This window comes from Schistocerca gregaria, chromosome 1, assembly GCF_023897955.1.
Source record: "Schistocerca gregaria isolate iqSchGreg1 chromosome 1, iqSchGreg1.2, whole genome shotgun sequence".
NCBI lineage: Eukaryota > Metazoa > Arthropoda > Insecta > Orthoptera > Acrididae > Schistocerca > Schistocerca gregaria.
The window spans coordinates 158,911,276-158,933,504 of record NC_064920.1 but is presented as its reverse complement, the minus strand read 5'-3'; the positions used below and the strand labels follow the sequence as shown (position 1 = coordinate 158,933,504).

General features: G+C 41.6%; 1 protein-coding gene across 6 annotated transcripts in view; it reads right to left on the bottom strand.

Annotated features, from left to right (window-relative positions):
- The window catches only part of LOC126335338 (KAT8 regulatory NSL complex subunit 1), a 344,378-nt gene that overhangs the window by 130,278 nt on the left and 191,871 nt on the right, over positions 1-22,229 (bottom strand). The window lies entirely within an intron of this gene.

The following is a 22,229-nucleotide window of genomic DNA, read 5'->3' as shown; positions in this document are numbered from 1 at the left end:
AGCCCTCATTAAGTAAACGTTAGTACGAAAAAAGTAATCTTATGTCTGCTAATGAAATTTTCGCCAGGCTATGTTATTTTTCTCATATTTCCTCTTGTATCTTTCGCATTCTGTAGTCGTGTTTTTGAATACTGTAGCAGAAATACAAATTTCCTCTAACTCATATCACTAAAGAGCATGGAAGAGAGAGAGAGAAATGACACCGGAAGATGGACCCCAGATGAATCCAAATGTGTTGGGTAATTTAATAAAACGATAATTACTGGGACTCAAGGATGTGTCGATCATATTTCCTGTTTGTTACATAAAGTCAGCGCCGCAAATGACAGGTGTGAGGCCCATATTACAAGTGGAAATGAAGAAAACCAATACACTATTGCTCAAATTTATTTAGGCTAAGACACAGCAGTGAATTTAGTCTCTAGTACGATGTCTTTCTTTAAAAGCTTCATAAAGATATATTAATTTATGAACCCCGCACTATTGGATTTTTCTAGAGAATTGGGTACAGTTAATTTTTTGAATAAATCATTGTTTACCACATGTGTTTAGACATTTCCTTAAAAGTAAAACAGTTCTTAATCTGCATGATGATAACTTATACGGAGGGACTAAAAGTGTTTAATCAGGCCCTCAATCGTCTCATAACGTCCGAAGGCGTAGATACGATGCTTTTCTTGTCGACTCCCTGTTTTATGGTAACAAAATCATACATTTTGTACTACGTACATGAGTGGCTAACTAGCCTACTAAAATTCAACTGTCAAAAACACAATCGTTGCATAAAATTAAAATGGCAACCTAGTTGACGCAGGTAGTACCTTATGTTCACTAACAAATGTTTTGTCATCCACTGCGGGTTCAGGAATGAACACTGGATTGAATGGCACCTCAGAGCTAAGTCAGTGGCGAGAAGCCCATCCGCCCACCTCCGCTCTCTCAGCCGTAACTGTGTTGTCTCTAAACAAAGGGTACTAGGAAAGTTTTGCAATACAGCTTTATTTACTTAATTTTTCCGAAGTAATTTCCATCACATTGAGAACACCACTCCATCCTCTGAAACCAATCCCTAAACCTGTTATCACAAGTTTCTGTAAGGAGTAAGACACACGCGCTGTCTCAAGCTATCAGGAGGTCATAATCACTTCAAAACTGCACTCCTTCAGATTCATTTCCACATGCGGGAACGTTGCAAAGTCACAGGGCGAGGTCTGGATCCTGAAGGAGGGTGCTCAAGAAGTTTCAGTCCAGTACCCTGCAGATACTCTGTGCATGCATTGGTGCGGTGAGCTGGAGCTTTGTCGTGATGGAGAATCCAAGCGTCCATTCTTTACTTCGGTCGCAGGTGCTTCGAAGATTGGATGACTGGGCAGGCACTGCTGAGCGTACCACATAGCTGTGCTTGTCTTCTGTGTGTCCAAAACAACACGCTCCACAATTCCACTAGATAGGGGGAAAAAAACCGCTATCCTTTCTTCATTACCGATCGGGATTTTCTGACAGCTTCGAGTGTGTCATCTTCAAAGACCCAAACTTCGTTTTGAGTCTTAGTCGGCACGTCATAATAGCATAATAGTACAACCAAGTCTCGTCACCTGTCACAATGTTATTCACTTACTGCCATTGTCCCTTAGAAAACTACTTTAAAATCTCTCGGGACCAAGTCTTGTCATCTGCTCAACCGTCAGTCTCTGCGGCTCCTAGAGACAACAAAATTTCTTTACTTGCAAATGATCATGCAGAATTGCCGATGCATTTAGCCCTGAGGTATGTTCTATCTGCGTATAGGTCATTCATCTGTCTTCCTCTAGAATTTTCCTCACAGCATCAACGTTTTCCTTCATAGCTGATGAACGTGGCCTTCTCGTACTTTCAGAGTCCTCCAGAGTGAAATTTTCTCTTTGGAATTCTCTGTACCACCTGAATATCTGTACAATGTGGACACACATCACCGAATGCAAGAGTCATTTCTTCAAAGCACTGGTCCATGTTTAAGCCACGCGCCAAGTTGTACCGCAAAACGGTCCAAATCTCACTTAATGACCACGATGGCATAGCATGCACTTCAAATTAACCCTACTAGTGAACGTCTAACCCTACGAGTGAACGACTGCGCCCACGGACTTGTCACTGCGGCTAAAATACCATACAGCAACACTCATCCCTCCTGTGATTTATTGTTGCTTCGTATTGCAGAACTTTTCTAATATACTTTGTATCGTTGTAATATCCATTACTCCATATCCATATCCATTCGACATCAGAATGCAGGGGAGATGTAAATAATTTTTGTCAAAGAGCTAAAGTAACAAATTCCAACGCGTTGCTTCTTTGGCCCAATGGTTTCATCGCCGTACAAAGTACATAGCGATGTGTAGATCCGCTTTATTTACATTTACCCTACGATTAAGTCAACTAAAATTTTACTGCTAACCATGTTAAAGCAGAAAGCACAAAGTAGTCTTAGATAAAGGAACCACTTAGAGCTACACTCATTCCATATCAATCGATTGCCAGTGTCTGATGTAAAGGTCCTAATACTATGTTAGCCTAAATGATTCGTTGGGTTTCGATGCACTATTTATTTACATGTATATAACGTACCAATACGGGAGATACATGAAAAGATACATACGCTGCCCAAGTTTCTGGTACATTCCACAAATGTTCAATGCGCTGAGCCTTGGTCAACCGCCACACATCCCAATGGTAATCCAGTTACTTCTATAACGTTCACAAGCATGATTCCGTCAAAGTCCGTCACAGCAGCAGTGACGTGTTTCTGCAGTTCTTGCAGAATTGGTGGCATTGGGGATAAGTAAATTTTGTCCTTAACATAAACAGCAGGAACAAATCACATGACCTGAGATCTGGCGACCTAGGCGGCCATGGCAACAGAGGAACATCACCCACACCAGAACGCATTATCCACCGATGCGACTATTCTCTGTTGAGAAATGCGCAGACAATTGTGCTGCAGCGATGTGGAGTCTCGTCCAGTTGAAACATGAAAACTGAGAAATCAGCAGTAATGAAAATGAGGAACCAACAGTCAGTGGTGGCAACAAGTTCAAAAATGGCTCTGAGCACTATGGGACTTAACATCTGTGGTCATCAGTCCCCTAGAACTTAGAACTACTTAAACCTAACTAACCTAATGACATCACATACATCCATGCCCCAGGCAGGAATCGAACCTGCGACCGTAGCAGTCGCGCGGTTCCGGACTGAGCGCCTAGAACCGGGCAACAAGCGCAACGAATCCTGCTACACGGAACCTGTTGCCGTCTGCTCGGTGAAGAAATGGGTCCATACACTTTTATCTTGGATATGGCCCAGAAGACATTAAGTTTTGGCAAATCCGTTTCCCAGTCTACCTTTACCGGCAGATGGAAAGTCGCCTCGTAGCTGAATATTAATGTCCCTCCAAAGTCGCCGTTAGCTTGCTGCATTCGGATACAAATTCCGCTACATGTATAACTTTTCTTCGTACGTCGCATACTTCAATACAAAAAACAGTGCTTTGAAACTCGATGTGTCATTTCTGCTAAATCTGTATAAACAATACAGAGCATGACTAATCGTTGGAACTCTTTAGACCATAATTCCAGATTAGAACTCGTCTCAATAGACGGGCACGACACTGTTGGTTGACAAATGAGACTCAACGTTTTCATCGTTTATGTCGACAAAGTAAGTCTCAGATGTTTTATTAAAAACAACGTTTAGCACATTGCAATACGTTTTCCTCAACAAGGGATGTTATTATCTGCGACGATTTTTCCTCGTGGTCTCTTTTAGTCCTTAACTCTATTCCGAAAGACGAGTATAGTCACATTACTAACATTCATTCTGTCGCGTTGAATGGATTGATTGAATGAGATGATGAATTATCTCAGTGAAAGAGCAATTGTTTGCTGCCAACCTTGGCGTCTTTCAACAAGTATCGAACGATCCAAACAATGAAGCATAATAGGGTACAGTTATGGTTCTGCGCTCTTCCAAGTAATCTATGACCACTATTCCTTGGGAATCCCAAGGAACAGTAGCCACCACTGTACCAACTGACAAAATAGTCTCCATTGTTTCGCTGCCATTTTGACTCTGGTATGCAATGATGGATCCAGTCACAAATCGGCACAAAAAATGTTGACAGTAAGCATCGCCAGACATTTTGTTGAAATGTTGTGTCGACTATGACCATCTGCGGCACCCACCTCGCACGTAGCTTCTTTATTATCCACTCGCTCAGCCGAGATGCCTGCAGTCTCAGCAATCTCATGGATTTTTATTCGGCGGTTTTGTATTACCATATCATGGATTTTGTCATTGGTTTCCTTTGTAGTGAAGTGAATTGCACGGCCGGAGCGAACTTTGTGTGCGGTGCTTGTCCGAGCACGTTTAAATTCGTCAATCCCAAAGTAAATGGTTTTAAATGATGATGCTGAGTCCGTGTGAACTTCATCCAGTTCTGATTTGATTTGTGCAGCAGTCCAGCTCATCAAAAAGAAAATGCTTAATAACAACAGGGAACTCATTCCATTTTCAAACTCAACCAATTCCGGCGGCTGTCAACGATGAACTGTACGCTGTACATCGTTGAAATACCTTTTATGTTCCATGAAGTTGCAACAAAAACCGATCGGCCACAACGACAGGCGGAGATATAAAATTGGGAGTTATTTCTGTCTTTAGTGTCGCACCGTAGGTCCATCCTTACTGCTGTTTGGGGAACATACCAAGGGGGCCTTTATGACGAAGTATATAGCATACAGGTTATCGGAATTAGTTGCAGTTCTCGTCGAAGGTCTTTCAATGCTACAGCTGCTGGTCGTCCAGCTCTAAGATAGAGCGTGAGTGAATGGGTCGTTGCACTTTGGAATAAAATGTGATGACGGAGGAATTTTGGCATTTGATTAATCGTGATTGCATTAATAAATGAATTTTGTTAACGTATGTTTGCGGTGATATTCCCGCTTCTAAGACGACTGGGTTCCATTGTGGTATGTAGAGTTTAATATCTGTGAAACAGACGGTGCTGCTGATTGATATACAATACTCCCATAGTCTTAATGAAATAAAATGAAAACTTTATACAATTTGAATAAAACTGCTCAACTCGTAAACCAGGAACCGTTACCAAAGGAAAGGAGAGTATAATCAAGCGGAAGCTCTTGTGTGGTATATGTGGTAACTATTTCTTATCAAAAAGACGTCTTAGAAAACGGTACAGATCCACACTTCCAGCAATTAAGTTTCTAGGTGTGGTTCTAGATGAGAAAGGGTAGATCATTTTCTATGCACGACGCAGGACTCAATTGGTAAGAAATGGTATCTATGGTACTGCCCCCATTTTTGTGTGTGTAGCTGTCCGCTCTCGACATTTTGTTCGTGTAGCTGTCTAAGGTTGGCATTCTGCTGCACATAAAGAAAGATACGGAGCTATAATACAAAGATTGACATATAGTGCGTCCCAAGAGGAATGGTCACCATAAAAGGATATCAAAGGAACACTTAATCTAAGCAAAAGAATATAGCAAACGTGGGCTCCAAAATGCATAGCTTAAGACTATGAGCGTTATTTTATGTTTGATAAAGTGAAACATTATCTCTAATATTGCCAGCTCTTTGCTTTTAAAATTTTAACAGACTGTAGTATGGACCAAAACAAGGAAAAAGACACAGTAAATGTGTACTCCAAGTTGCACACCTTAAGAGCTATGAACACGGCTCAAAGCGCTGCGTCCACTATTGCAATTGCAAAAGATATGGCACATAAAACCATTGCCATGGGACTACATTTTCCTGCACATATTTGTTACTTGTGGTCGTGCCCACCATGACACTACACCAGGGGTAGTCAGTGTTCTTTACCGACCGCGTACTTTCTTATCTCTGTTAAGAGTGAAATTTTTCTTGCCACCCACCGGTTCCACAGTAGTGGTAGTGACAACAAAATACACAAGTAACTTCAATTTAGGAAATTTAGAGGGTTATAATAAGTCAACGCACCTAATACGCGTGAGTGAGTAGAAGTATAACTGAAGTAGTTTTGTGCACTCTATGATCAAAAGTTACGACGGCATGAACTTTGCTGGGAACTAATAGCACCAGTTTTTCGGGACGCTTCTCGTTCCTTTTGAAGTTGGTCCTTGAAACTTTGTATGCAGGTTTTGTTGGGATAGTGACCTCCCCCCCCACATGACGCTTTTGATGACAGAAAATGCGAGATGGCTACCGGGAATCGAACCCGGGACCTCCGAGTCAGCAGAAAGCAATGCTAACCACTACACCAAGGAGGCTCCAATGAAACCACTTCTTTGCATTCACCTGTTTCTCAACCTCCACTTCCCCAGGAATATCTTGTTCATGCCCGTCACGTGACTATCGTGCATTCTGTCGGAACTGAGAGGGCATCTATAAGAGCCTGTACATGGGTCGGCACTGAGTGGATTCCTCTTCGTACCACGTTGGAACCAATAGCAATGAGTGAAACATTTTTCTGCAGACGAGAAGTGCAGTTGACTACAATATCCATTACAATTCCACTGAATCATGATGTTACGTTTGTCCATGTTAGGCGTGAACAGGCTAGGAGAGCTGAATATGGCCCAGGATCACTGCCTGCCACCGATGGCGGAGGAATAATATCAATGCGCACGGGTTTATATTCAGTCAGCGTGAGGAATCTGGCGCCTCAGGTGTCAATGAAGTAGACTTGTTTCTCCTCCTACTCCTCCTCCTCTTCTTCTTCTTCTTCTTCTTCGACCATCAGATCACTGTTTCTTCAGCCACTGGCTGGCGTCGGAGCGTTGATCTGTGGGTTTCTGGCGAAAGGACCCCGAGAGAGAACCCTGTCACGTGTACACGGGTAGAAGCCGGAGGAGGAAGCTCCTCGTGCGGGAAGTGGTTCCCGTGGGCAGTGCAGGAAGAAGCACAAGAGAGGAAGTCATCAGGAGAACTAGTTTTGAAAAAACTGGGGTAGTGGGATCGATGACTGTGACTTTCGCGTCAGGACGATCCTTTTTTACATGTCTCAGAACACGACAAGCGGCCAATAAATTCATATTACTGTATTTTATTTTATTTCTGGAAGCCGGGGCAAGCCGGTGAATGTGGAGGGCGTTCTGTGCAGCTGACACAGAAAATATGGTTCTTCATGAAGACTACCATCGTTGAGTGCTCATCAGCAGTTGCCACACTTCGAGTACATCGCGCAGCGGGATGGCGTATAAACAAAGTAAAAGCATCGAAGCACCTCATGCGAGGGGGCGGTGAGATGCAACATTTCATATCACACCTGTGTTCCATGACTGACTTTTCCTGGGACGACACACTCTTCAATGGATACGATGAAGATACCCGTATCTATTCCACTATCCTTGAGGTGTTTTGTATGCACCACATAAAATGTACGTCTCGCCACATATTTAATCTATGTGACTATGTCCAACAGCGCACTACTAACATTGTATTCGAATATCACAGTATCGTTTTTCCTACTCATCTGCGTTTGATAATTTATGAATAAAGATAATAACAGCAGTTTTCTGGTGCAATCGTGAAGATACCCTTATCTCTGATGAACACTCGCCTTAGTGGACAACGTACTTGGTGCTATTACTTAAGAAGTCTTCAAACCACTCAAATATCTGAGAACCTATTCCGTATGCTCGTACCTTCGTTAACAGTATGTAGTAGGACACCGTGTCAAACGCTTGGGGAAAATCTAGAAATATAGAATCTGCTATCGCCCTTTGCCCGTGGTTCGTAGGGTATCATGCGAGAAACGGGCAAGCTGAGTTTTACGTGAGTGATGATTGAGTTTTGTCCACCGTGTACACCGAAACAAATGTTCAAGCAAATGTTTTACGCAGTTATGCCGTATTTAAAAAACAACAATTTTGATTTAAGTGACACATACTAGTTGCCATTCCGCTACTGCGTTATACAGCAGTCGATGACGTACGGTGGCAGTATCACAGGGGATAAAACAACAATGTAACAGCATACACGAGTACTTTGAGGGATATGCTGCCCGCATTAGAAGAAAATGTGACCCAAGTCGTTGCGTAACATTGTGAGCGACACTACTGACTTAATTTTTGAGCTACTTATTAACTCCTTTCCAAGATGGCGAATATGGCGTCGAGTGTTTGGTTAGCCTGGTCTCTTGACCATAGCATTGGACGTTTAGTTGTGGAACGAAGAGAAGTGTGGTGTCACTACCCTGAGTAATTCCTACAATATAAAAGAAATCTAATTTTAAAATTTTTCCATAATTGGCACCTTATCACAGAAGGCAACGAATACAAGAAGAAACTGGTAAGAAAGAAAAATTATTTTAAGGTGGTAGTTTCACTCTGGATATAATTATGAAATCTGTAACAAATTAACTTTAATTGTCTTAACCACCGATTACAAGAAGACATTGGGGGAAGTGAACAATTAATTGTTCCGTTGTGGTTTAGCTTTGGAACCAATGGGACATAGCAACCAACCGTGACACATTTTTTCAACCACCCATCATTTCAGGAGATATACTTTTATGGCAATTTCGATTTTTTCCTGGACACATTCTCATATCTTGAGACTTGCATGAACCTATAATGCCTCAAACAATTTAAAATACAAACAAAAACGGGCCTAAAATTTAAGAAATTTATATCAAAGGTACACATGCTCCAGTGGTTTCATTTAATTAGTAGTAAAATGTCAAATTTAAGTTACAGTACTTTACATATACTTACTTTCACTGCCAATGATCTCAATATGATCACTATAAAAAAAATCATGTCACAATCTCCCACAAAAACAGAGCACAATCTCTGTTAACGGTTGCTTCAAACGCACTGATTTCTGTAGTGCACTACATTCGTAGAAGCACCTCAGTGCACCACTACTTGTCTTTCAATAGCATCGGTGGATTCATGCTTAAGACACTGGTTTTTCGGAAAAAATAGTGAAATGGTGGTTTCCGACAGAAACAACAGTTACTACAAGGGTTAACGATACAGACACAACGTATGAAAGCACCAGCAAAGTTGTGTAACAGGACTCAGGTATCATCAAGAAACTATGCAGGCCTATGTTGTGGAGATGCCACATAAGCATTGCTCCTCATAACAACCACTTCGAGCATCTCCTGTGGTACCCCAGTAGGTCGTCACTGACATGGACACGTTTGTTTGCTAATTTCCGAAATCCTTCTAGCCACGTGCTATGTACGAATGTAGGTTCCTTAATTGGCATTTTTACCTTTAGAATCCTGTTAATGGCCTACCACCCTTACGTACTTTTATACAGGTGCTCAAATACACATGCAGTTACAATGATCCTGAATTCATAAACGCAATCGTGCCAACACATGTAGCGACAATGGCATGTAAGATGTAAATCACAGACTGAAGCAAAATGATCCACTTTACTTTAGCGTAGCTAAAGTGGCATTTATTTCTAACAATCAGTGACTTAATCTTCCCCATTTTTGTCTAGTCTACCCTGTTGCTCTACTTGTTCGAAACACCGGTTTATTACTAAATTGCCTGTTAGCGTACATTACATGACAGGCTGAGAGAATATCCACTGCCTTGTTATCTCATGTGATGTTCAAAGTTTACAGTAAGAATATTAGACACGGTCCAGTATCTCTCACTGCTTTCGAAACCACTCCAAGATCTGTGATCCCATTCATGGCTATTACTTCATTTGTATGATAAGACAATCTCTTCGTATGGATTCGTGTATCAGCTCTCAGTTTTTCTTATCGGTCATTGCTAGTAATCTAGCGGTAGATGTTTGTTTTTCCATGCCCTGATACACTTATTACACTCAATGCTTCGGTCAAATCCATGCCTGAGGCAGGACGCTAACCTGCGACCGTTGCAGCAGAGCGGTTCCGGACAGAAGCGTCTAGAACCAACTTGCTTGCCCTTGGTCGGAATTTAAAGTCCCTGAAAGTTGACGTTAAGCCAGTCCTGACAAAACTCTTACCATCTGGTGAGCAAGATGTATGAGACAGGCGAAATACCCTCAGACTTCAAGAAGAATATAATAATTCCAATCCCAAAGAAAGCAGGTGTTGACAGATGTGAAAATTACCGAACTATCAGTTTAATAAGCCACAGCTGCAAAATACTAACACGAATTCTTTACAGACGAATGGAAAAACTAGTAGAAGCCGACCTCGGGGAAGATCAGTTTGGATTCCGTAGAAATACTGGAACACGTAAGGCAATACTGACCTTACGGCTTATCTTAGAAGAAAGATTAAGGAAAGGCAAACGTACGTTTCTAGCATTTGTAGACTTGGAGAAAGCTTTTGACAATGTTGACTGGAACACTCTCTTTCAAATTCTAAAGGTGGCAGGGGTAAAATACAGGGAGCGAAAGGCTATTTACAATTTGTACAGAAACCAGATGGCAGTTATAAAAGTCGAGGGGCATGAAAGGGAAGCAGTGGTTGGGAAGGGAGTGAGACAGGGCTGTAGTCTCTCCCCGATGTTATTCAATCTGTATATTGAGCAAGCAGTGAAGGAAACAAAAGAAAAATTCGGAGTAGGTATTAAAGTCCATGGAGAAGAAATAAAAACTTTGAGGTTCGCCGATGGCATCGTAATTCTGTCAGAGACAGCAAAGGACTTGGAAGAGCAGTTGAACGGAATGGATAGTGTCTTGAAAGGAGGATATAAGATGACCATCAACAAAAGCAAAACGAGGATAATGGAATATAGTCGAATTAAGTAGGGTGATGGTGAGGGAATTAGATTAGGAAATGAGACTCTTAAAGTAGTAAAGGAGTTATGCTATTTGGGGAGCAAAATAACTGAGGATGGTCGAAGTAGAGAGGATATAAAATGTAGACTGGCAATGGCAATGAAAGCGTTTCTGAAGAAGAGAACATCGAGTATAGATTTAAGTGTCAGGAAGTCATTTCTGAAAGTATTTGTATGGAGTGTAGCCACGTATGGAAGTGAAACGTGGACGATAAATAGTTTAGACAAGAAGAGAATAGAAGCTTTCGAAATGTGGTGCTACAGAAAAATGCTGAAGATTAGATGGGTAGATCACATAACTAACGAGGAGGTATTGAATAGGATTGGGGAGAAGAGAAGTTTGTGGCACAACTTGACGAGAAGAAGGGATCGGTTGGTAGGACATATTCTGAGGCATCAAGGGATCACCAATTTAGTATTTGAGGGTAGCGTAGGGGGTAAAAATCGTAGAGGGAGACCAAGAGATGAATACACTAAGCAGATTCAGAAAGACGTAGGTTGCAGTAGGTATTGGGAGATGATGAAGCTTACGCAGGATAGAGTAGCATGGAGAGCTGCATCAAACCAGTCTCAGGACTGAAAACAACAACAACAACAACAACAACAACAACAACAGCTGAAAGCATTTGTTGCATTCTTCTAACGTGTCCAGATGTACAAACTATTCGTCATATTGAAAGCAGATAATGAAGTTACGTGTGTGTTAATATTAATAAAAGTACAATAGATGACGTTGCACATCGTCTGCAATAACAGCCACTGCATTCGTCAACGTGGACATTTCATAACGACTAGGCGCACATACCGTTCAAATTGCCCTGTTGTCAGCCACGCAGGGGACGCGATAACTACGCTGTACGGTATTTATTAATCCTCGTTCCTCAGCAGTACACTGAACATTTCTTGCTAACTCAAGCGATTCAATTTTTAACTATTATTGTACTGGGCATGGGAACAATGGAAGCTGTACACAGTATTAGATCAGAGTTATGCAGAGGACTTGGGAGGCTATCGTTGCGAATTGAACCGAATTATGTGATTTATTTTTCCCAAGCAGAATACGATCGTGGTTGAAATCCTAGCTTTCCTATAGCCACCCTCATAAACAAGTGAGCCCCAAAGAATATGTTAACAATATTAAAAGATTATGCAATTTTATATATTCAACCACAGCTACTGTGACCAGATTGCTGCGCTGATGCCTTCACTAATAAATGGAAATACACAAAAAATAAGTCGAATTAAATACTCTGAATTATATATTGGTTGCAATTCATTCGAAGGTCGCGAAAACTTTTAATAGTTTGTATGAGAAATAAGTCTAGGCGAAAGATGCAAGTCTGCTTGGTTCACTGTTCCTATTTCGCTTTTATTGGCGACTTTTCACTACTTCGCAGGAGCATATTTTGGAAGATACTATTTCATTTTAAAGAATGACGCGTAAAGGACCAAATCTACTGTTCTAGTAGCAACCAATATTGACGGCCAAGGAGCATGAAACAATTTTATCTCTATGAAGTACGAGAATAATAAACCACGATACTGGACAGGATGATACACTTTACGATAAAATCAATAATTGCGCAAAGTCACAGGCTCAAACTCGCAATCTTTCATGTATCGAACAAGTTTCATGCACACTTATTGGCCACATCTCGCCAACGACGTTATGTGCATTCTTACTAGATAGTTCTTCGGGCAGTTGCTCTATTCCTCAATGGAATCTGGTAGGCTGTAATAGTCTTCAAATAGCATTCTGTACATGTTGCTGCTGAACTGCAGTCCTGCAAACACTGTGGTTCATTAGTGGGGTATGTAAACTGCGCACATTAATAGGTTGACATGCACCAGTCAACCTGCAATATCGTCGCAGTACAACCTCCTTGGAAGAATATAAAAGGTAAATACAGTGTGTTGTCTTTGCACTGGGTTACATTTTACTGCTTTCGGCGCTCCCGCTTCAAAGCCATTAACTTGGCTCAGAAAACAGACGCTTTCTGCATTGCTAATGCTGATCTGATGACTATGTTCTTTTGCAAATAGAGTACCGCAAGTTACAATGCGACACCCATTCTCATGATTAATGGAGTTGAAATTTCTACACTGTGACCGGTGGAGTAGAAAATATCGGTATGGCGATTGTGAAGCAAATGGCACGGACTTCGGGAGGGAATTAAACCCAAGTCTCCGTCTCCATTTCCATTTCATGGAAGACGGTACTTCCTGTAACAGTTAACGAGCTCGATGGTCCTCAATGGCAAATCTGACATCATTAAACAACGAATGCTGCTCTCGTGGTTGAAGGTCGCGATAGCCGGATAATTTTGATGATATAATTATTTCTAAGAACACAGTTTCTAAAAAGTTAGAAGCACGTAACGAAGATGCAGTGGCACGCCTACCTATGAACACCTAACTCATAGGTGTTATCCAACACTGCGAGCAGCAAGTTGTGACTGGGATCTCCTTGTGAGAAATTTACTGGCAGGAAGGAAATACCACCTAACTCGTACTTGGAGAAGGTATGACATAGGCTCTGGACGGGAAAAGGAGGGGGGACGAGGGGGAGGTAGGGATTAGCTTGTGAGCAAGCATATAGAAGAGAGACGAGTCACGAGGAGGCAGGTGGTCCAGGGACAGAGTATGATAATGCAAGTGAAAGAGAGGAGAGAGAAACGGAAGGGGGCTGTACATTAAGGGAGAGATTAAAATTTTTCCTTATTATTTTGATGAAACAGCTCAGATGCAGAGACAGGAGTGTGCAATATATACGAATATGCGTACGTGTGAGAAGCCCCATGTGGGAAGCTAGGAATGTAAATGGATATATACCCTACGTACATTCCACATCTCCTCCTCAACCACCGACTATCTTTGAATGCGATACACACAAAACATTGTCTGGGAAGAAGAACTGTGGAGGGTAAGAACTACCTAGCCCCCGTTGGGGTGGGGGTGACATAGGAGGGAGGCAGAGACACAGACAGACAGAGAGAGAGAGAGAGAGAGAGAGAGAGAGAGAGAGAGAGAGAGAGAGAGAGAGAGAGGGGGAGAGAGAAGTAGGGGAGACAGAGAGAGACGATAAGGGATTTTTTTGGGGGGTGGGGTGGGGGGGAGGAAGATGTGTAAAATATACGAAGGTCATTGCAAAAGTAATGACAACTATTTTTTGTCTCTAAAATAGTAACGAATTAAAAAATTCTGAAATATGCAAACAGAAGGTTCATACGTAAACATTACGTGTAACATGGGCGAATACGCTCACTGCCATAAAGATATAGCACGTGAGTAAAGACGAAAAGTTTGTAGCTTAAAAAGTTTTACTGTCAAGTGGAACAGTGCACAGTAGTACAAGGCAGGAATACGGCCCTGTGAAATCTTGGGAATCCCTAGCAATAGGAGGCCAACGAATCCATCACAAACTGTCATTCTGTGGAAGACGCCGAATACCCGTGGCCTCACCATGTGAGAACCGTCGGATCTGAGCCCTTCATTGGTATGGCAATGTTTTCGTTCTCCTGGAAAGGATTGCCATCTAGTGTCAGGTCACGTTACGTTACTCTGGATTCTTGGGAAGACTCCTCATGAAATTGAATGCGCGTACTTTGTAATGCACTACTGTGATTGAGAGTAAAACATGACTGCAACGCCAAACTTTTCTTCGTGTTTTTTCTCCTGCTACATCTTAATGGCAGTGTGTGTGTGTGTGTGTGTGTGTGTGTGTGTGTGTGTGTGTGTGTGTGTGTGTGTTCATCTTCCTACGACCAATGTTGACATATGAACTAACCTTCCATTTGCATATTTCAGTATTTATTTCGTTACAATTTTCGAGACAAGTTGCCATGACTTTTGCAATGACCATACCATGTGACATAAGAGTAGAGGAGGGGGGGGGGGGGGAGGGGTTGAAACAGAGGGTAAAAAGTTAGCATGACTATAAACACCAAAACTGTAGAAAGCACAAGAAGGAAGACTGGTGTTGACGTCCTGCCGACGGGGCTCAAACTCGGAATGACTAAGGAAGGGACAAGGCACCTATGTTCTTTGCAATGTACCATCCCACCGTTTGCCCTCCTCAATGGTTTATCGAAAACCTAAATCCGGATGATAGCGGAATCTGAACTGCGCTTCTCTCGAACGCGAATCCAACTAATAAGATAGAGTTAAGAAGGGAGAAAATAATGAAGGTTAAAAGTTTGTCTGACAATTTGACATAAAATTTACATTTATTATGGCTCGTTAAACCAAGAAACTTAACATTCAAATCGCTTCGTTTATTGCGAGCTGGAGAACGCCATCGCAAGGTACATATACACCCGCACACCTTTTCTTGAAAGGGTACCTGAATATGCAGGTAAATGGTCTTTGGGGCGGAATCTGGCACTTCGATCGAGTTAAGTGGGACAAAAAAAAGGGGCTCTGGGAAGAGCAGTGCTCAATTTTCCCAAGAAACCCACCCAAATTCTGTTCAAAATTTAAGCAGACAGGCCATCTTTTCGATAACTAACACGCAAAAGAAACTTCAGACAATATCCCGAGTGCACCAGAAACAGCTAAAGCTCCTAAAAAAACTACAGACAAAGCTCCTAACAGAAATTAGCGAACAGGAAATCGTCAGATCACTAGTCGCCGTTAGTAAAAACTCGGCTCGTGGAAAATATGGTATAACCAATCCGCCGCTAGAAGCCAAACCATAGGCTAATACCACTGCTCAGTTAAGCCATTCAATGCAGCAAGCTGTTGAAGAACAGTGCCAAACAGTTACAATATATCAACGTAAAAATGTTCCAAAAACCTAGCACGGCACTAACACCATCTTCCAGTCCTATCTCTCATCAATAATAGAACACTGTGAAACAGTAACGAAGAACAGTTTTCTTACTTTCGTAACACAGCTGAAGTTACGCCTTAACAGGCAGACCTTCACATATGACTTTACGGTGGACTCAATCCTACAACTAATAATCAATACAACTGAAGTATCAAATAGAGACTAGTGTACGCTGGCACTGCGGACTACGCTACGAACTAGCACTACCCCCACTGCAGTCAGGTCATTAATGGCGATGGCTATTGAGGGGGAGGAAGTACCTACCGAATCTGGGTACAAGATTTTTTATTAGTCACTGAATTCTCGCTAATGCGTACCATTTATTTACCACGGCTATACTGAAATGCATCAACTGAAGTATACAGGGTAAAAAGTATTTAAACCGACAAACTCTGGGGGGGTTGTAGGGGACATCAAAACAAATATTTTTCCCTAATATCATCTTTTCCTGAGAGGATTATTTAAACCGGTGGAGACCATATTACGCTCTTCAGTTATTAGAGGTCGTATTACGATCTTCAGTTGTAGGCAACTGCTGTCCACCAGAGTACTAGTGCATTGTCTCTGTTTACTAATGGAGCGATACACCTGGGGTGAGTACACTGATATAGTTGGTGCGTACTACGTAGCGCACCACAACAGACGAGATGCACAGCGGGTTTATCAACAATATCCTAATCACCGTATCCCGCATCATACGATCTTTGCTGCTGTGAACCAACCATTAGAGTCGCTTAGCAGATTACCTGGACAGGGAAACCGTCGCACGGTAAGAACGCTGCAATTTGAGGAAGCTGTATTGCAGCATGTGGACCGGGATCCTTCAATCAGCACTCGTGCAATTGCACGTAACATGGGGACGAATCAAACGAATGTATGAACAGTCCTTTGAGAGCAATTGTTACTTCTATTTCACTTACAGCGTGTCCACAACCTGGAACCAGTTGATTATCCACCCAGTGCACAATTTTCGCAGTGGTACCTGGAACAGTGTTAAATGCATCCTGCCACAGTTACTAGCACTCATCAAGTGCGGTTCTTCGTTAATGTGTGAGTTGCTGTTGTTGGTGACTGTTTAATTGGGCCATGTCTGCTATCTAGGCCATTAAATGGCAGGCGGTATTACAATTTTCTCGCCATAGCATTGCCAGAATTGCTGGAAGACGTCCTGCTCCCTACAAGACAACGAATTTGGTTCAAACACGACGGGGCGCCGGCACATTTCAGCCGTCGTGTGCGTCGATTTCTGGACCGACCGTTCCCAGAAACGTGGATTGGCAGAGGTGGTCCTGTACAGTGGACTGCTCGATACTCAGACATGTCCCCTCTGGACCTTTTTGTGTGGGGAGAGATGCGCAACCTTGTTTACGCAACTCCTGTTGCATCAGTAGAGTATCTGTTTGTCCGGATAGTAGCAGCAGCAGGAACAATTCAGGATACTCCTGGAGTTTTTGCCCGTGTCAAGACAGAACATGATTCGACGGTGTAATCTTTGTTAACGCGTCATTGGAGGCATTTTTGAAAATCTACTGTAATTGAAATTGGGTTGTGTTCATGTGTTGTCTCTTGTTCATAAGAAAATGGAAAATTGTTTGTTGGTTTAATTAATTTGCCACCAGAGAAATCTTCCTCTACCGGTTGAAATACTCCTCATAGGAAAAAACGACATCAGGGAAAAGTATTTGTTTTGATATCCCCTACAACCTCCAAGAGTTTGTCGGTTTAAATACTTTTCACCATGTATATTTAACATTGCAATTGCAATGTCTAATATGTGACATGCTGTTCACAGGAAATTACACACATTCCTTGGGGTGGAGGCGTTTCGGCGCTGTTCTGCAGCCACTATGGATACGACCCATTACCGAACAGTGCCCTCAATTTACTCTGACAGTTCCTCGTAACGCTCTTACTGGGCTGCAGAAAGGGACCAACACAATACACAGATTTTTGCAGTACAACATAGGAGCAATATACGTGCCCATCACCAGTACCCAATTCCATTAAAAAAATTATATGTTGGTTATTTTTGTTGATATCCAACACGACTTTTCTTAATCTTCTGTTTTTCCTATTCCGGGCTTATAACGTTCAGTTTCAACCCAACGTTATGGGAATATAAATAAATATTTCAGCAAATATTTTCTAGCTATTTCGTAACTCGTCGAAAACTGTGAGTTTAATCATATGAAGATGTAATTCAAATAGCCGAATAAAAAACGTGACATCCACATAAATATTAATAACATGAAATGAAGTACTTTGTGTATACTGCTGAGTATAGTTACTACTTGGGTTTCTAAGTGATCTACGTTAATAATGGGTATCAAATTGTTTGAGACGCGACACGTCTTTTGCACTTCTTTAGTTCTTTGGACGCGATACGCTTTTAAACTTACCAAATCAGTTATATAAAATAATAATGCTGGAATCTTTCCCACTCTTGGCAAAATTTTTGCGTAAGCAAATGGCTACAAAGTATACTCGCGCCACAGCAGCCCACGCACCCTTTAAGCACGTCAGGTGGCGACTACGCTACAACCTAGACCAACATGGCCCACTTTTCGCATTACCCTTCCCCTGCCCCTCTCACAGGATCTACAAAACATTCGTTTGCCCGATACTGGAATAGGATGCACGTGTGTGGTCGGCCTCAGAATGTCAGACTCCGTTTGGAGGCTACGTTACACCGTGACAAAAGAACCTGCTTATTCAACACACTATCACAAACGGACAATATACATTGGAAAGTATGGACTCTAAGAAGCGACAAAGAAAGGCTCGCAATTTACAAAAAATAAAATTATTTCAACATTACATTTTTCGAATATTCATATCGATTATATTTTATCACCCTTGTATAAATGAAACTATCCCCGAAAATAAGTGATCGAACATGTGACGAAACAGATGAAAATGAAATATGAAGTGTAATGCTTTCTCTCCAGCAAATAAAAATGGAATAGAAGCAGATCAAAATGGAACAGAAGCACAATGAGCGTTGTGAAGTGCATCAGCAGTGAGTATTCATAACCATACTGTAGAGAGATGAGTACGAATATAATTAATAACCTAATGTCAAGCTGTGATTCTCTCTCTTTTGAGATGTACCTCTTAACGATGGCGTATTAATACCAGAAGAAGATGCAGTATACATAGCCTTTCTGACTGTCACTCCAAACGTTTCTCACGGTCTACATACAAGCATCCTCACGCTCACTTGACATAGGAGTATTACATTGGAACAGACAATACATAACGATAGTTAAACAAATGCTAAACAGTTAAAGCGCGACAAACAAAGTACATTCACACAAATCTAACAAACATTCGCGCCGACTTCGCCTTCCGCCTGTTGGAAGTGGGGTAGCACAGTTTTACGACAAAATGTCAGGATTGGTAATTTCACCAGAAGGAGAAATAATATTGAAGTTTAACAGCATAGGAGTAATAAGCGTGAACCATCAATTCTAGCTCCTGATGATAGTTTTCTGCCTCAAAGATATGAAGTATAAATTCTAAGGCGCGTTTGGACAAAGGTATGGGAAAGCAGAATGAACGAATAGGTTAAGGATGAAGGGTGGAAGAAGTCACACGTATTCTAATGGGATTTTACTACTCGCCAAATGTTTGAAGTATAAATCACAGACCTCCATAACTGAAGAAATTTAAATAAAATGTCAAGACCCAGTTTCAGAATGAGAACGTTAACATTTGACACATTTTGTGACCATGCAAGATCAGGGTTTAACATCCTGTAGACGGCGGCGGCAATGGAAATGGATATTTTGTAACTGTGCGCAATGTACTTTTTGTGAAAATACTGATCAGTGATGATGACGTGGGGCAACTCATCAAAAACAGTACACTGAGAGTTAGTTTCAATATTGGATCGACGAAACTGATCAAGTTAAACTATCGTTGTCAACGTACAGAATGCCTACAATACCAATGATTAACAATACCAAAATTACCATCATGCTAAGAAAAATGCATTACCTGCACGTACCTGGATATACAACCCAAAGAAACTCGTTCTCTGTGTCCAAGTTTGCACTATCAAGCCATGGGACTAATTGTTAGTGGACACATGGTGGTGTTGCTGTGGTCTTCAGCCCAGAGACTGGTTTGATGCAGCTCTCCATGCTACTCTATCCTGTGCAAGCTACCTCACCTCCGAGTACCTACTGCAACCTACGTCCTTCTGAATCTGCTTAGTGTATTCATCTCTTGCTCTCCCTCTACGATTGTTACTCTCCACGCTGCCCTCCAATACTAAACTGGTGATCCCTTGATGCCTCCGATATGTCGTACCAACCGATCCCTTCTTCTGATAAAGTTGTGCCACAAATTCCTCTTCTCCCTAATTCAGTACCTCCTCCTCAGTTACGTGATCTAACCCATCTAATCTTCAGCATTCTTCTATAGCACCACACTTCGAAAGCTATTACCTTCTTGTCCAAACTATTTATCGTCCATGTTTCACTTCCATACAAATACTTTCAAAAACGACTTCCTGACACTTATTACTCGATGTTAACAAATTTCTCTTCAACGTTTTCCTAGCCACTGCTATTCTACAGTTTATATCCTCACTACTTCGACTATCATCAGTATTCTGCTGCCAAAATTACGAAGCTCTTCTCTCATTTCCTAATCTAACTCCCTCAGCATCCCCTGATTTAATACGACTACATTACATTATCCTCGTTTTGCTTTTGTTGATGTTCATCTTATATCCCCCTTCCAAGACACTGTCCATTCCGTTCAACAGCTCTTCCATGTCCTTTGCTGTCTATGATGGAATTACAACGTTATCGGCGAACTTCGAAGTTTTTATTTCTTCTCCGTTGATTTTAATTAGTACTATGAATTTTTTTGTTTACTGCTTGCTCGATATACAGATTGAATAACATCGGGGATAGACTACAACCCTGTCTCACTCCCTTCCCAACCACTGCTTCCCTTTCGTGTCCCTCCAGTCTTATAACTGCCATCTAGTTTCTGTACAAATTGTAAATAGCCTTTCGCTCCCTGTATTTTACCCCTGCCACCTTCAGAACTTGAAAGAGTGTATTCCAGTCAACATTGTCAAAAGCATTTTTAAGTCTACAAAGGCTAGAAACGTAGGTTTGCCTTTCCTTAATCTAACTTCTAAGATAATATTTCTACGGAATCCACACTGATCTTCCCCTAGGCAGGCTTCTACTAGTTTTCCCATTCGTCTGTAAAGAATTCACGTAAACATTTTGTAGCCTTGACTTATTAAACTGATAGCTCGGTAATTTTCACATCTGTCAACACCTGCTTTCTATGGGATTGGAATTATTATATTCTTCTTGAAGTCTGAGGGTATTTCGCCTGTGTCATACATCTTGCTCACCAGATGGTAGAGTTTTGTGAGGACTGGCTCTCCCAAGGGTGTCAGTAGTTCTAATGGAATGTTGTCTACTCCTGGGGCCTTGTTTCGACTCAGGTCTTTCAGTGCTCTGTCAAACTCTTCACGCAGTATCATATCTCCCATTTGATCTTCATCTTCATCTACCTCCTCTTCCATTTCCATAATATTGTCCTCAAGTACATCGCCCTTGTTTAGACCCTCCGTATACTCCTTCCATCTTTCTGCTTTCACTTCTTTGCTTAGAACTAGGTTTCCATCTGAGCTCTTGATATTCATACAAGTGGTTCTATTTTCTCCAAAGGTCTCTCTAATTTTACTGTTGACAGTATGTATCTTACCCCTACTGAGATTTGCCTTTACATCCTTACATTTGTCCTCTAGCCAAGGTATACTAACATCATTGGTCCCCTGCTGTTCCACTCGTGAACTACAGGTATGAATTACTAGTGGCTGTACGTCCCTGTATCAGTTCTAATCTTTCTCACTTTATGATCATTACGTAACGTGTATGTGGGAAGCAGAAAAAAAAAAATTAAGAACCCGCATACCATGAGCTGATAAGTTGTACTCGTGATACACAGTATGTTTGTTTTGAGTATGCCACTAACACTTTAGCTGTGACTAAATACATTTTATACACTAAGCGTAGTTCTCTGAAGTGATGATTATAAATTCCACTTAACTTCGTTTAATACGGATAACAAAGAAATAACACACAACTTGTGGAGCGTCAATGTAGAAGAGGAGGCCTGGCATCCTTTTAGCGAAAAACCCCTCTCCGTAGAAATTACCGTTCCAAAATCGTCATCATCATCAACATCATCGTCGTCGTCGTTCCGAAGACCAGTCTGATGCATTTCGCTGCGCTAGTCTATCTTGACTCTACATCCTTGGCTATTATCACTTCAACAGACTTACTGCAGCCAAACTTTGGCCTGCCCCAACAGTTGTTTTCTTTCCACATTTTCTTTCCATTGGCAAATTTACTATTCCTTGGGTCTTAGAATGTGTCCTTACAACCTACTTCTGCTCTAAGTGTAGTTGTGCCATCAATTTCTTTTATTCCTGTTCTATTCAGTACCTCTTCATAAGTTGCTTGATCTACCGACTTAATCTTTAGCATTCTTCTGTAGCAGCACATTTCAATAGTTTATATTCTGTTATTGTTTGTACTGTGTATTGCCAGAACTTCACTTCTATATAAGGCTACAGTACTGCAAAC